We start from the raw sequence: 16844 nt of genomic DNA, 5'->3' as shown, positions 1-16844 counted from the left end.
GTCAACAGCTGCTCAGTGCTCCCTCTATTAGCTCTAAATATCTCCAAGATGTTGACTGTATTCAGTGCCTTCATAGAATTCTTGCTTGGGGTCCTTGCCCACAATCCTGTTGAACTCCATGTACCCCTGAAAAATACAGAAATGGGCAATGAAATAAATTAATAAAAGATGACAAATGGGATTTCCAGAGACATCAAATAACAAGAAAGCTAGAATGCATTATATCTATCTTGAATATACCTGATTTTCTGTGAAAAGAGCAGGCCAGCATTCCACCATTTCGCTTATGGCAGTTTCAGACTCCGCCTCCTCTTTTTTCTTCTCAAAGCAAACGTCAGGTCCATTTTCTGTCTCACAACTGGTCCATTTGGTGTTCTCCTCTGCATTTCATTAACCAGGTCCTTACGAGCACCCTCAAGGGCTGCCTGATCAAATTCCTCTGGAAAGCTGGGTAAGTAGTCAAGTTGACCTTTCTTTGCCTTCTTGATATTCTTGTTAACTGGTTGTTCTTCTCCTGAATGCCGTCCCGTTTATCTGCATTTATGGCAAAATCAAGGCATCCTGATGTCCTGTAATCAGCCATTTTATATTTTAGACAATTTTTACAATCACTGCAGCGAATGGTGGAGCCTTGTTCCTGCTTATCAGTGCTACTACAACGCTTTCAAATTGAGCATTATTTGGGTATGTTGTGTAGCTATAAATGCTCTCTGCCAATCTTTCAAGGATCTCATATTTAAACTCTTTTGTTACTCTCAGGAGTGTTCCGTCCCTAAAACACAGCAGATCTGCTTGCCTAAGTCTATATTCTACATTAGGGTGATTCTTTAACTACGGGCACTATGGCCTTGTAAATTGTAATTTCCACCAACCATTGCCTTACAATATAAAGCGCCTTGTGGCAACTGTTTGTTGTGATTTGGCGCTATATACATGTGCTCTGATGTCACTGTTTATCTCCATAGGAACTACCCAAACAATCTTTCATACAAACTGTTTAAAGGGACATTACAGTGTTGTGGTGGAAATTACGGCAATAGTGTGGGACAACTACATTTTGTTTAAAAAAATCACAACAGTTGTATGACATTGAATACCCCAATTATGTTTGATTATTTTACTGATATTTTATTCAGAGATATTTTAAAACATTAGAAAAAACGTTTCTTTACCATTCATTTTTATCATTGAAGATCAAAAGTCTGGGTTTGGGACAAGCACAAAACGGCAATATTTGCATATAATGATGCTGAAAAAAAAGGTGAAAAAGTCATCATAGACTACTAGAACAAATTTCTTAACACACTTTCATTGTAAAGATAACTATAAAAGTGTGAAATTTCCCCTTTTTTCTGTTTTTCATACAATATGATCAAAAGGACATAATAAGTGCCTGTAGTCTAAGAATCACCCATTAACAGAAAAAGTTGGGATATGAAATGGAACTGGCCACTGTCTGTTGCTCCTGAGATGAATGTGAGAAGATCTCCATATCTGCTACACTGAGTGTGTCACTCAGGATTTCATCAGATGTTAAGAAAAGTACCAGTGTAAGTACAGGGATGACTTTGATGGTTTTCCTGGAAGCTCTTCAATATCTGTCCAGATTGCATAGTTAACCACTGAACTCAGGATCTTTGTGCTGAAGTTGTAATCAAGTCCCAGTGATTCTTTCAGTTTGCTTATCAAATCCTCCACTGTAACAGGCCTCATATTCAGGATGACCTTTCTTATATCTGCCTCTGTGAGAATGACCCTTAAGGTCATCTTCTGGTGTGGCATCATCTAGTGCAATATCTAATTCCATCTGCAGAGACTGATGATGCAGCAAGAATGGTTGCCAGCTGAGGAACCTTCTGGCAGAAAACTTGTTGGACATTCTTAGGGTAAGATTTGATCGATGCTGTAGTCACCTTGTCCATTTCAGCTGAGGGTTTGAAAAATGAATTTGTGTCATTTTGTGAGCCATCATTTTCTGATGCTTTACAGCCAGTGTAAGAGCTACATTTCTGAAGTTGTGAGCACTGCAAATGACCGTTTGAAGAATTTGTGCTTTCCCTCAAAGCACATTGTCCAGATGTCTGAAAGTAGACCAGATGCCTTAATCAGGTGAGGATAATGCTCAATGAAGTGGTGCTTTGGATGTAGGCTGAAATCAGGGAATGTACTTTGCCTTGTTGTTACAGCCAACTCAACAATGTCTTTAATGTTGTGTTTACACCGGGTGCGACAGCGGCGACAGGTTTCCATGTAATCCCTATGGAAGGACGCGTTGTAGTGCCAAGCCACACGACGCAATGGACGTGAATGAAACGACGCGAGTGAAGCGATTTTAAGCGATCGGCGCGATATCGCGTCACATTGCCCTCCTCCCCAAGTTGAAAAATCTGAACTTTTTTGTCTTGTCGTACCGCGATGACCAATCAGTGACTGGATATGTAGTGACATGGAAATGTCTGGAGTTTGACTGAGTTGGATGTGAACATGTCCTGTCTCTGGTGGCCAGCCTGTGAGCAGGACTTATGTCCCTTTTGTCCTTTATTTCACAATTATGACAGAGTTTTTGGGGGAAGAGCGAGCTGCAGCACCACAGCAGCGGCAGCGGAGTTTCTTTCCTTTGTCACATGCGCGCGATAGCGAATCATCCGTGAAGATTATTGTATTTATTAACTACACAGTTGTATAATAAAACGAATGGTGACTGGTTTTTAAACACATTTATGACAGAGTTTGGGGGAAGAGAGAGCAGCAGCCCTGCAACAGCGGACAGTTTCTTTTTTCATGTGCGCACACGAGCGAGTCGTCCGTGAAGATTATTTTATTTATTAACTACACAGATGTATAATAAAACAAATGGTGACTGGTATATAAACACAATTATGACAGAGAGCGAGCAGCAGCAGGGGCAGCGGAAAGTTTTTTTTTTTCTTTACATGTGTGCACGTGAACAGGACAGGAGGTCCTCAAACTGGGTCCTGCAGAGGCGGAAGGACCGCTGAAAGCGGCCGTCATCCAGATGCAGCTCCTGCAGCAAATAATGAAACTCCCTGAATGGGAACGTCTCATGAGGATGTTGTGAACCCAGGGACGGCACCGCTGGTGATGTTTGTCAGCTTTCCACAACAATTAAGAGCACAGCAACTCGCTCCGTGTGCTCTAGGTCCGGCATGTTAACTTGACTGACAACCGGAGCCGGCGAGCGAAATGGAAACTCCTCCTATTTGATGACGCACTGGGATGAATTTTCGCAGTGAAAGCAGAGCGACACACCCGACGCCCGGTGTGAACGCGGCATAAGGAGCATCAGAATGTTCCATGCTTCGTCTCGTTAAGGTACTTTATGGCCTATGAGAAGTGGGAGCAGTCTGAGTAATGCCCAGTTCTCGTGGCCATTTCCTCCTATGGTTCCTTTGGTAGAAAAGCCACAGGCAATAGGCTGAGGCTGGTCAGTTTTGTCATTAAAGGCATATGCAAAAGACTTAGTGTGGTTCAGCGTTTCTAAAGTGAAAAACTTCTTAGTAATCAGGTCTGAAATGCGTACCATACCAAACCATACTCTTTAGCCACAGTGGGATCCTGCCATACCTCCTGGTTGTGTGTGTTTCTAGTTCTGGGTTCTGAATGTACCTCCTTGTCACCATGCAGAACCTGCAGAATCTGTCCACTGTGAAGCTCTCGAAAAATTCTGCCAGTGAATGAGCAGCCAAGTTGTCAGCAGCCAACAACGTCTCAACATTTACACCATGTTGCTCCAAAGAGACCAGATCTTGAATGAGAGGATGGAGAGTTTTGGCAGAGCCATATTTTTTTTATATCAGTTGCTTTACTTATGTGAGTGTGGACCTGTATTTTGATGGCACATTAGCTATCACCCAATATACTGCAGTTGTTTTTTTCTTTTTCTGTGTTTCTAAAGGAATTAACACTTAAAAATAATTTGTGTAAAATCCAATTTTTAACTCCTCATGTTTAAGGAGGTTCTTCTTTTCTTCTTCTTTCCAGTATGTACCATCTCTGTATGTACTGTACTCATGTGGCACATGCTTTTGTACTGGAAGAACTTTATCTAAAATGTCATCCCTGTTCAACATCTTCTGTCATGTTGCATGTAGAGGAACATATACAGCACTCACTTCTTTTTCTCTATCAATAATGTACCCCACTACTGACATAACCACTGTGAAGTTATTCCTCACATATGCTGCTCTCTTTTTTAGTGGTTGAGCCATTCTTGGCACAAAATCTCCTTATGATATTGCTCTCTAAAGCAGCTTTGGCTAACTGTCTCACAACCGAATCATCTACATTTGTATGTTTCAGAATATCCTTGACAGAATTGGGCAGCGGTGGCTGGGACTGTTCACATATCTGTAAAAGCTGTTTCTGGAATAGAAGGATGGTTTGCATCTTTAAAAACAAGCTGCTAGATTGTGCTCCGTTTCCCTAGATCATGAAGCTCTTCATTGCTGGAATCCTCACTGCCCTCTAAATCAGGGGTGTCATAAAATGTGGAGTACACTAATGTGTACTCCATATTAGTGTGATTAACTTTTAAATATGTACTACGCAGGTGAGTGTGGGGGGGGGGGGGGGGGGACACTTCAGTGCAGGGTGCTAAAAAATAACATAACTGACAGTGAAAGTTACTTGGGCAGTTTCACAAAGTTGAGCATCCTGGGCTTTCTGGTGAATCTTACATAAGTGGACCTTAAGTGCATTGATGGAGTTAAATGTTCACAAGGAAGGAAACCCAACTCACTCTTTGAGAAAGATGGAATTTCTAAGTTCACTCATGTTTCTGGGTTAATCATTTTTGGTAAGACGATACTTTAGGTTAAACGTGTTTTGAATAATAAGAAAATTTTTTGGTTAAATCCAGTTGTGGAATTGGGAACGCCTTGGGGTTCCCCCGGAGGAGCTGGGGGAGGTGTGTGTGGATCGGGAGGTCTGGGCAGCTTTGCTTGAGCTGCTGCCCCCGCGACCCTACTCCGGATAAAGCAGAAGAAAATGGATGGATGGATGGATGGACTTTGGGTTAAATTCCGTTGTGGAATTAAGGGCCCTGTCCCACTGGCATTTAGGAGGATTTGCGGATGGAATGAGGAGACAAAAGCTGAGTGTCCGCAACAAAGGTGGGTGGAAATGACAAATGCCCCGGGGTGGATCAGCGAATACATGAGGAAGAAAAGTGGATATAACAGGGAACAGAAGCGAAGGCGACCGCGGAGGTGCCCCCATGAGGGGCACAGCGGCCGTGATGCACTCGCTTCATCTGTGCCCACTCTGTCTGCATTAGAGGATGACATTTTTCGGGAATTCCCGTGAGTCACATGATTCCTGCGGGATTCCCGCGGGATGGGAGTCAAAATTTTATCAATCCCGTGATTGGGATGGGATGGGAATAAAAATGAACGGGAGCAGGCAGGAGCGGGAATGCCAAAAATAGAAAAATCAGATTTTCATCTATTTAATGCCGCGTTCACACCGGGTGCGATCAGACGCTACAAATTCGCGGGGGTCGCGTGGCAATGGACGCGCCTCCTTCACCTGGTGTGTCGCTCTGCTTTTGCTGCGAAAATTCGCCCTGATGCGTCATCAAATAGGAGGAGCTTCAATTCCGCTCGCAGGCTCCAGTTGTCAGTCAAGTTAACATGACGGACCTTGATCACACAGAGCGAGTTGTTGTGGAACGCTCCCAATACAGAGAGTATCATTATTTGCTGCAGGAGCTGCGTCTGGATGACGGCTGCTTTCAGTGGTCCTTCCGCCTCTGCAGGACCCAGTTTGAGGACCAACCGTCCCGTTCACGCGCGCACATGTAAACAATAAAAAAAAAAAAAAAGAAACTCCACTGCTTGCTGCAGCTCGCTCTTCCACCAAAAAACTCTGTCATAATTGTGTTTAGAAACCAGTCACCATTTGTTCTATTATACATCTGTGTAGTTAATAAAATAATCTCCATTCGCTTGCGCGCGCATGTAACATAAAAAGAAAAAGAAACTCCGCTCCTGCTGCTGCGGGGCTGCTGCTCGCTCCAAAAACTCTGTCATAATTGTGAAATAAAGGACAAAAGAGACATAAGTCCTGCTCACAGGCTGCTACCAGCGACAGGACATGTTCACATCTTCAGTCAAACTCCAGACATCTCCACATCACTACATATTCAGTCCCTGATTGATCATCACGGCGCGAGACATATGGGAGTGGGACTGATTTTTTTACTCCAGTCCAGGATTGGGACAGGATGGGATTTTTTTTCTGGGAGCGGGATGGGATGGGAGTGAAAATCCACTCCCGTGTCATGCTCTAGTCTGCATGCGCGACATACCATTTGCGACCGTGATGTGGCCGTGCTGGGCACGCGTCATATCTGTTTTGCACGCTGTCCCGGTCCGCTGTCCCGGTCCGCTGTCCCGGTCCACTGTCCCGGTCCGCCGCCAAGCCGCGCCAACCCGTCGGTTGCGGATATCAGCGGATGACAGGGGATATGCGGCGCGTTGGTTGTGTATGTCCTGCGTATGTCTTCAGTATGTGTTCAGGCAGTGATGCAGATCTCATCCGCAGCAGGATTTTTGAGCCGCTCAAAAATCCTGGCTGCGGACATGCGTGCCTCTGCGGATGATCACGGATGTGTTCGGATGGCGGCCGACTCATACAGGAATGTTACATGGTTATTGCGGTTGTTTGGCGGATGTGGGCCACTTTTGTGCGCATTCCATCCGCAAATCCTCCTAAATGCCAGTGGGACAGGGCCCTAAAGGAAAAGACTTGGTTAAACCCTCTTCTTGAATAAGAAGAAAGTACCGTTTGTTGAAGACCCGTTTTTGTAGAAGAAGAAAAGACTTGTGGTTGAGTCCTGGGTTTGGCTTTTTGTACACTTCCAAGAAGTAAAGACATTCCTTTAGCTCAGTCTAACCTCTGTGTTTGCAACTCACCCTTTGGAGGAAGGGAATTTTAAGTTTGTTTACCTTCATGATTCCTGGTTTTCCACTCTGCTGTGAAGCAGCTCCCTCTGTTAATCTGCACCTTTAAAGTCTCCTGTGTTTTTCAGCACTCCCAAGAGTTTCCCAAGTGTGCCTGCACCTCCAACATCACTACATTTGTCGGCACAGCTACTAAGATGATTCCTCAGCTTATCAGCACCCGTGTTTGAAGTGGACTCCTTGGTTTGCATTCCCTGGTTTTAGGAAGAGGATTTCCATCGCCACATCTGACTCTGTCTTGACCTAACTTATTTGAATTAAACTGTGCTTTAACACCATCATCTGTGTCAAGGTTGTCCTGCATATTGGGGTTCCCTTGATTCACCCCCCAACCGTAACATGCCCAAGATAAATTTCTCCCTGGGGAGACTAATAAAGACACTTTGACTTTGTTCAGACTTCCTTACAGTTGATATTTGAAGAGACTGAGGGTTTTGATGGTGATGCAGAGGAAGAAGTGCATATGCAATAAACACATAGTGAAACTCTGCTCCTCATGTGTGGTGAAGTCTAGTGTGAAAATGACCAAGTTCAATTTGGGCCAATGTGTTGTTCAGACAGATGTTATGTGTAAACTGACCTGAGTAAGTTGAATTTCAAATAAATAACGCACTATAGTTTTGGAAAAACTTGGTTCATTTAATTATTTTCCAGTTATGCCTGGTTTATGATGCATATCCTTTTTTTTTTATTAAAGAATTCATCAATGTGATTTAACAAAGGTAAAAGGAACACATTTAAAATATGTGGTGTTTATTACTTACAGTTGGTATGAAGTAAACATCTGCTGAGTATTTTAACAAAAAAAAGACTTGATTATGTTGAATTAAAAGCCCCAAAATGCAATGTGTCCACCAGACCTAGCAGGACTCACTGTGTAACAAAAAAAAAAAAAAAAGACCCTATAAAGGTTAAAAAGTACAAATATTAAATTTAAAAGCATGTTCTGGTGCTCCACATCCACCATCTGGTATCTTGAAGGGGAAACAGCAGTAATGCATGGATTTCTGGAAAATAATCATTTATTTCCTGTGGCAAGATAAATTAGACATCCTTAACACTGTTGTGTCCCTGGAGTCTTCAACACTGAGGATGCTATTTCAGGCAGCATGTTGAGAAAAGCAAAATGTGCCGCGAATGTCTGAGCTGAAGTTGTCTCTCAAAGTAGTATGTCTGTTGTGTGCATCCTTAATGTGTCAACTTGCAGACCCAGTTCACCTAACCTGCTTGTGTTTGGATGTGCGAGGATGCTGGAACACACAGAGGGAACGCATGCAATAAGAACATGCAAACTAGAGTTCTTCATACTGGTTTTCACACAAGATACTGGCTGGCTCTATTGGTGGGTGATGTGGCATTGTGGAGCACCATCATGTATTTTCTATACCTCTTTAGTCCATTTAAGGGTCACTGTCAGGTGTACATTGACTGCACGGTGCCCCACATTTGAAAAGAGGCGTACCCACAGTTGAAGATTTGCATGGATTTACTCAGGTTGAAGCATTAATTTTCTTTTCCTTTCTTTTCTTTATTGGGAGTTTGCTTATTTTGCTTCATTTCCCAGAAAGCCAAGTAAAAACCTTAAACACAGATACACAAACACCTTATTACAGTGAAAATTATAACCCACAATAAATTTGTATCAAAATGGTAATTAATTTCTATGCATAATTTAAAATCTCAAACAGCACACTTTAACTCATTTAGCACAATTCGAAGTCTAAAATTAGCTACATGATCAACAAATTCTATTAATTTACAAAGTCCAACTAATAATAATTAATTTTCAACAACTGCTACATTGCACTATGCCCAATAACCAAGATTATTTACCCTTTAACATTTACTTTATTTAATCAAATAAATGCATCCAAAGCAAACGATAAAGGTACTATAAACGATAAATGCACAGCCCATCAGTAAAAGCAGTACAGGCAGGCGCGTGCACATGAACAAAAGTTCCACCCGCTGATAATCAGCTGCTCAGCGTGACAGTCACAGGGGTGCTGGAGCCTATACCAGCAGACACAGGGCACACCCTGGACAGGATGCCTGTCTGTGGTACGACCACAGACAAACACATTCACATCAGCACGCAAACCAAAGTTAAAGTTAACATTTCACCTAACCTGCATGTCTTTGGATGTGAGAAGAAGCCAGAGCACCTGGAAGGAACCAACACAAGCACAATTTCAACATATAGACTCCACACATAAAGGCCCCAGGTGGGACATGACCCAGACCTTCTTGCTGTGAGGAAACCGTGCAACCAGCTAATCCACTGTGCTGCCACTGTGATGAGGCTGAAACCAGAGCTATGGTGGATGACTTTCATGGTGTGAGCGGCTCCACCTGCAGCTAATGTCACAAAGACAAAAGAGCTGGTTGTGGACATGAGGAGACTGATGACACAGGTGACCACCATTTCCATCCAAGGGCATAGTGTGGACATGGTATAGGATTATAAATATCTGGGGGTGCACATTGACAATAAGATGTGCTGGACTAAAAACACTGAAGCCCTCCACAAAAAGCTCCAGAGTCACTGTTCCCTCTTTGCTGGACCGCTTACAAATGGTCCAGAATGCAGTTGCAAGGCTCCTTACAAGGGCTTCTAAGTGGCCTCATGTAACACCCATTCTGTCCTCTTTGCATTAGCTCCCAATTCAGACTGCAATTTAAAATATCGGTGATGGCTTTTAGAGCTCTGCATGGTCAAATGCCACTTTACATCAGTGAACTCTTGCACCCTTATGTGACTAGCGGGTCTCTGAGGTCCTCGGACCAGGACCTGTTGGCTGTACCAAGGAAAGGCTGAAGAGCAAAGAAGACTGCATTTGATGTTGTGGCACCCAAACTGTGGAATGCACTGCCACTACACCTACGTTCCGCGGACTCTGTTAGAACCTTTAAGGAGAAGCTCAAGGCCTATTTGTACAGATTTGTTTTAAACTAGTTTTATGTTAGTTTCTGTATTTGTATTTCTGTGTTCTTAAATTTCTGTGATTTTTATCTTGAAAGGTGCTATACAAATAAACTTTACTTACTTACTTACCTCTATTTCCTGAGGAGGCTCCGGTCCTTTAACATCTGCCATGTTGAGGATGTTTATTGACTCTGTGGTGACTGGTGCTGTCATGTTTGCTGTAGTGTGCTTGGGCAGCAGACTGAGAGTAGTGGAAGCCAACAGACTCAGTAAACCGATCAGGAAGGCCAGTGACATTGTTGGGGTGGAGCTGGACGCTTTGTCTACAATGTTGGACACAAGGATGCTATCCAAGGTACATGTAGTACTAAACAATAGCTCCCACCCTTTACATGGCATCCTGGTGGAAGGCAGGAGCACTTTCAGTTACAGGCTCATTCCACCCAAATGCACCACTGAGCTCCACGGGAAATCATTCCTTCCTGTGGCAGTCAAACTGTACAACTCCTTCCTCTGAAAGTCAGTACGGATGGGTATTGATAAGATTTTATCGTCCGCTTGTCTATCCGATTCCTTAGCAATTCTCTTATCAATACCTCTTGTGAATTTTCTGTGTACTAAAAGTAGGCTTTACAGGTTTTCTATGCAAACAACATTTTATTGAGTCTTAAAGTAAATAAATATGAAATTGGTCACTGGATCCTTGAACTCATAATAAACTCTACATGGTGGATCCTTGATCTCTGGACATGAATAGAAATAAACTAAATCTGTGGTTTTTGTCAAAAGCATTTCCTTTCAGACATTACTGACATGAATGTCTTTCCATACATCTGAGCTGAGCTCTTGCAGCTGGCTGTGCTGCACATCAGGATGTAATTCATAAAGAATGCATGATATCTCATTTTGGGAGGAAAAAACATTTTAGTTGATTGTAGTTTATTGTCTGTATTACAGTGTTTGGAAAGAGGTGTCATTTTATTTAAAGCGGCGATTAATTCCGACCAGACTCTGTTTCGGCAGAGAGCCATGCAGCGTTTGGAGCTGTGCCAACAGAACGGAGTACGATTCTCATTTCTTGACTGCAACAAGACAAGAGTCCCAGTTAGTGACTTTAAGCCACACAAAAGTGACTCACGATTGACATATTTTAATGGTTTTGAGAGAGGTTAAGAAGCGGACTTGTCACTTCTGAAGAGCAGCGAATTGAAGCACTGCTTCATTGGTTCAAGCTTGAATGAATGAATGAATTTATTTGGCACACAGAACAACAACACAGATAACACATCATAAAAGGAACAACATACAATAAATCTGTGTAGCCGAAAGGGTGAAGGCAGAAGCAAAGCTTATAGATACTCTCCCCTTACACCATAAAAAATAAATAAAGTAAAGAATGTATACATATACATATGAGGAAATTTATGGTTTTGACGATACTGGATTTTGCATCTGAAGTCCCCACATATAAACAAATATACTTATAACAACAATACAAAAGAAATGTGCACAAACAAAACAACTCAGTGCACCAGAATTTTAAAACATAACCAAATGTGCAACAGTACATAAACCCAAGCACAACAAAATGGTAAACATAATTTTCCAAACTATAATGAGTAAGTATATTATTTTTGTAAAGTCTTTTAAAGCTGACTAAGGTACCAAATAACTTAATATTATCAGGACACTTATTCCAGATATCAACACCCTTAACGGAAACACAATAGGTTTTTGCAGTAGTTCTGATCCTTAGTTTCTCAAATACTAATGTCCCTCTCAAATTGAAGCAGGAATCCCTCATTTTAAACATCCTGGACATGTTTAGGCAAGACTTTATTTTTGGCTTTATACGAGGTCTGTTAGAAAAGTATCCGACCTTTTTATTTTTTTCAAAAACCATATGGATTTGAATCACGTGTGATTGCATCAGCCAAGCTTGAACCTTCGTGCGCATGCGTGAGTTTTTTCACACCTGTCGGTTGCATCATTCGCCTGTGAGCAGGCTTTGTGTGAGCAGTGGTCCACCCCTCTCATCATTTTTTTATTGCGAATAAATGAACGATTTGGAGCTTTGCTGCATCAATTTTTTTTCCAGAAACTGTGAGAGACCTCCAGCTGGACACCGTTCGGAAAATTAATATGGCTTTCAGGGACGATTTTATGGGGATTACACAGATTAAGGAGTGATCCAGACGGTTTAAAGACCGCCCACAACTGCTGAGAGGGCGCCATGCTCCGAGCGCCAATCAACAGGCTCAAACCCCGCTGAAACAACCAGATCATTTCCAACGTGAAGGCTTTGTTGATCCGGGACGTCGTCTGACTTTCACAAAAAGGCAGAAGGCATGGACATCAGCACTTTTTCGGCACATTCCACTGTTACAGGAGTTTTTTTCATGGAAAGAAAAGCGGAGGGACGCACCACGGAGCCGTTCATTACGCGGCACAAAACCACCTCCATGTTGGTCTCACAGGATGGCTTTCAGGTGGATTTCAGATGGCTGTTGATTGCTTTTCAGTCATGTGATTATCTGAGAAATTGAGCATGAGCTGGACATGCCCCAACATGTCCTGTGAGGCTTCATCACGGCGTTGCTTTGCACCATGCGGCTCCACCACGACGCGCGGAACTCCACTCCTCTTTCCATGACAAAAACTCCTGTAACAGTGGAATGTGCCGTTCATTTCTAAACTGGACGCTGTCTTGATCCGGTATGTTGTCTGACTAGCACAGGAATTGTGAAAAGACATGGACATCAGCACTTTTTGGGCACATTGAGACAGACGTGCGTACAAAAGAAACAGCAATGGCCCAAGGACAGAACCCTGGGTTACCCCACATGTAATCCTCAAAAACTCAGAATTTGTCCCATCAATGTGGACACACTGGTACCTATTGCGCAAGTACCTCATCATCCAATCATGTGCCAGTCCCCTGATAGCATACATCTTTAATTTGTTCAATAGCAAAGTATGATGAATAGTATCAAATGCTTTCTGTAAATCAAAAAGATGCCTACAGTATATTGCCTATTCTCGACAGCGTTAGAAATTTGTTCAGCAAAATCCATTACTGCCAGTGAAGTAATGCGATTTTTCCTAAAATCATATTGCTGCTTGCTAAGGATATGATGTTTAGCTAAGAAATCATTTAACCTAATTACAAATACCTTTTCCAGAATTTTAGAAAATTGTGGTAAGAGGGAGATTGACCTATAATTTGAAAAAACATATTTGTCTCCAGATTTGAACACTGGTATCACTTTAGCTATTTTCATTTTAAAGGGAAATTTCCCAGTCATTAATGACAAATTACAGATATACATTAAGGGTGTAACAATACGAGGTCTATTAGAAAAGTATCCAATGATAGTGACAACTTTGATATGTTTTTGCTTAAAAATATTATTGATTGTACGAGGTCTATTAGAAAAGTATCCGACCTTATTTAAAAAAAAAAAAAACATATGGATTTGAATCACGTGTGCTTGCGTGAGCCAACCTTGAACCTTCATGTGCATGCGTGATTTTTTTCACGCCTGTCGGTTGCGTCATTCGCCTGTGAGCAGGCTTTGAGTGAGGAGTGGTCCACCCCCCTCGGCGGATTTTCATTGTCAGGGAAATGGCTGAGAGACTGCTGCTTTGCTTGATCAAATTTTTTTTAGAAACTGTGAGGCACATCCATGTGGACACCATTCGAGAAATTCCGGTGGTTTTTGGTGAAAATTTTATGGGCTTCAAAGACATTAAGGGATGTTACTGTCGCTTTAAGGACGTCCCACAGCAGCTGTGGGGTGCCGCGCTCCAGCTGCCATTGACAGGCTGAACGACCATTTCATTTCTAAACGGATCGCTCTGTGGATCCGTGACCATCGTGTGCACTTTCTCTGGTTATCACAAGAGCTGGACATCACCCATTTTCCTGCAGATTTCACTTTTAACAAGAGATTTTGTCATGGAAACCCGAGCGGATGCTTCCCGCATCATGATGGATTCGCTGCTGGACCGACACAAAACCACCTCCGTTTTGGTCTCACAGGATGGCTTTGAGATGGCGTTCAGACAGCTGTCGGTGGTTTTTCAGTCGAGTGATTATCCAAGAAATTGTGGATGTGCCTGGACATGCCAGAACATGTTCTGTGACGCTTCATCACGGCGTTGCTTTGCGCGTCGCGGCACCGTCTGTCTCAATTTGCCGAAAAAGTGCTGATGTCCATGTCTTTTCACAATTCCTGTGCTAGTCCAGACGACGTCCAGGATAAAACACAGCGTCCAGTTTGGAAATGAACGGCACATTCCACTGTTACGAGGAGTTTTTGTCATGGAAAAGAGTGGACGCTTCGCGCGTCACGACGACAAGCGAGACAAAGAACACCTCCGTTTCAGTGCGCCAGAAGGACAAGCTGGGACATGCCTTTCAGTGCTTACCAGTCGAGTGAGTATCAGAGAGGCCCATAAAATTTTCACCAAAAACCACCTGAATTTCTCGAAAGGTGTCCACATGGATGTGCCTCACAGTTTCTAAAAAAAATTTGATCAAGCAAAGCAGCAGTCTCTCAGCCATTTCCCTGACAATGAAAATCCGCCAAGGGGGGTGGACCACTCCTCACTCAAAGCCTGCTCACAGGCGAATGACGCAACCGACAGGCGTGAAAAAAAATCACGCATGCGCATGAAGGTTCAAGGTTGGCTCACGCAAGCACACGTGATTCAAATCCATATGTTTTTTTTTTTTAAATAAGATCGGATACTTTTCTAATAGACCTCGTACAATCAATAATATTTTTAAGCAAAAACATATCAAAGTTGTCACTATCAGATGATTTTTTCCCCTTAAGTTTATGAACTATGTCAATAATCTCTTGATTTGATCTGATTTGATTTTGTTAACGTGGGTAAAAATTTTGCAAATTCAATTGTATCTTCTAAAACTTTATTTATAAAGCACTTAAAAAAAAACAGCTGCAGCTGAAACGAAGTGCTGTACACAAGGGGACATATAAAAGGTAACAAAGTACAAATAAGAAAAAAACAAGCGCCCTCCCCCCCAAAATTAACTAAAACAAGTAAAATCAGTTAAAACAACCAAAACAGATGAAGATCTCATTCCGGGTTAAAAGCCAGTGCATAAAAGTGGGTTTTAAGATTAGTTTTACAAACAAAAAGTGAAGAGGCCTGCCTGATATGGAGTGGTAACTCGTTCCACATCTTTGGAGCCACAACAGAAAAAGCTCGGTCCCTTCTAAAATAACCATTAAAGTGATCTGCTATAGCTTTCTTTTCTTTAACAACGGTATCAGTATTTGCATAAAAACGCAGGATTTTCTTAACAACTTTTTTCTTATTTATAGTTTCATTGAAAAACTTCCAGGTACTCTGTATATTCGTTTTATTTTTATCCAATCACTATAGTACTGCCTTTTACATGATCGCATAATATTAATTAGATTGTTTTTAATGTCTTATATCTTATCTCGGGTTCATTTGTTCTAAATTTTAGAAACTGCTTATACAAAAAAATATATATATATTTTTACATACACTCTGAAGTCCCTTAGTGAATCCAAGGTTTATCAACATTTTCCTTATACCCAACTTTTGACACAAATGGGCAATGTTTATCATACAACTTGGAAACAATAGAAATGAATGCCTCGTAAGACTGATCTGCATCCTCAACATAAATGTCATTCCAATTTTTATGTAATAAATCTATTCTAAGATTGTCCATAGTTTCCTTGGAAATTTTCCGTGTGAAGCTCGTAATGTTACTATCTTCAGTTTGATCAACTAAGGAATTGAAAGCAGCAAAAACAGGCAAATGGTCACTGATATCACTAATGAGCAGTCCTCCTGTTACATTTCCCACAGTAATATTTGTCAATATATTGTCAATAAGTGTTGATGTATTCCTGGTTATCCTAGTTGGATGAGTAATCACTGGGTACAATCCCATACAAAACACAGAATTTATAAATTCATCTATATGTAACTGACTACGAGGATTTAAATCAAAATCAAATCAATTTTATTTATATAGCGCCAAATCGCAACAACAGTTGCCCCAAGGCGCTTTATATTGTAAGGCAAAAGCCATACAATAATTACAGAAAAACCCCAACGGTCAAAACGATACCCTATGAGCAAGCACTTGGCGACAGTGGGAAGGAAAAACTCCCTTTTAACAGGAAGAAACCTCCAGCAGAACCAGGCTCAGGGAGGGGCAGTCTTCTGCTGGGACTGGTTGGGGCTGAAAAAGAGAACCAGGAAAAAGACATGCTGTGGAAGACAGCAGAGATCAATCACTAATGATTAAATGCAGAGTGGTGCATACAGAGCAAAAAGAGAAAGAAACACTCAGTGCATCATGGGAACCCCCCAGCAGTCTAAATCTGTAGCAGCATAACTAAGGGATGGTTCAGGGTCACCTGATCCAGCCCTAACTATAAGCTTTAGCAAAAAGGAAAGTTTTAAGCCTAATCTTAAAAGTAGAGAGGGTGTCTGTCTCCCTGATCTGAATTGGAAGCTGGTTCCAGAGGAGAGGAGCCTGAAAGCTGAAGGCTCTGCCTCCCATTCTACTCTTAAAAACCCTAGGAACTACAAGTAAGCCTGCAGTCTGAGAGCGAAGCGCTCTATTGGGGTGATATGGTTCTATGAGGTCCCTAAGATAAGATGGGACCTGATTATTCAAACCTTATAAGTAAGAAGAAGAATTTTAAATTCTATTCTAGAATTAACAGGAAGCCAATGAAGGGAGGCCAATATGGGTGAAATATGCTCTCTCCTTCTAGTCCCCGTCAGTACTCTAGCTGCAGCATTTTGAATTAACTGAAGGCATTTCAGGGAACTTTTAGGACAACCTGATAATAATGAATTACAGTAGTCCAGCCTAGAGGAAATAAATGCATGAATTAGTTTTTCTGCATCACTCT

The 16844-nt window shown here is 42.0% G+C and overlaps 1 long non-coding RNA gene across 1 annotated transcript; it reads left to right on the top strand.

Moving 5' to 3' along the window:
* The first annotated feature begins 4 nt into the window (after positions 1 to 4).
* On the top strand, positions 5 to 7558 carry LOC117513246. Its single transcript, XR_004561510.1, has 4 exons — positions 5 to 451; positions 1814 to 1886; positions 1990 to 2109; positions 7052 to 7558. It is a non-coding gene; the product is annotated as an uncharacterized LOC117513246 (long non-coding RNA).
* The last annotated feature ends 9286 nt before the right edge of the window (positions 7559 to 16844 follow it).

This window comes from Thalassophryne amazonica, chromosome 7 (assembly GCF_902500255.1).
Source record: "Thalassophryne amazonica chromosome 7, fThaAma1.1, whole genome shotgun sequence".
Lineage (NCBI taxonomy): Eukaryota > Metazoa > Chordata > Actinopteri > Batrachoidiformes > Batrachoididae > Thalassophryne > Thalassophryne amazonica.
This window is presented reverse-complemented; position numbering and strand designations above follow the sequence as displayed.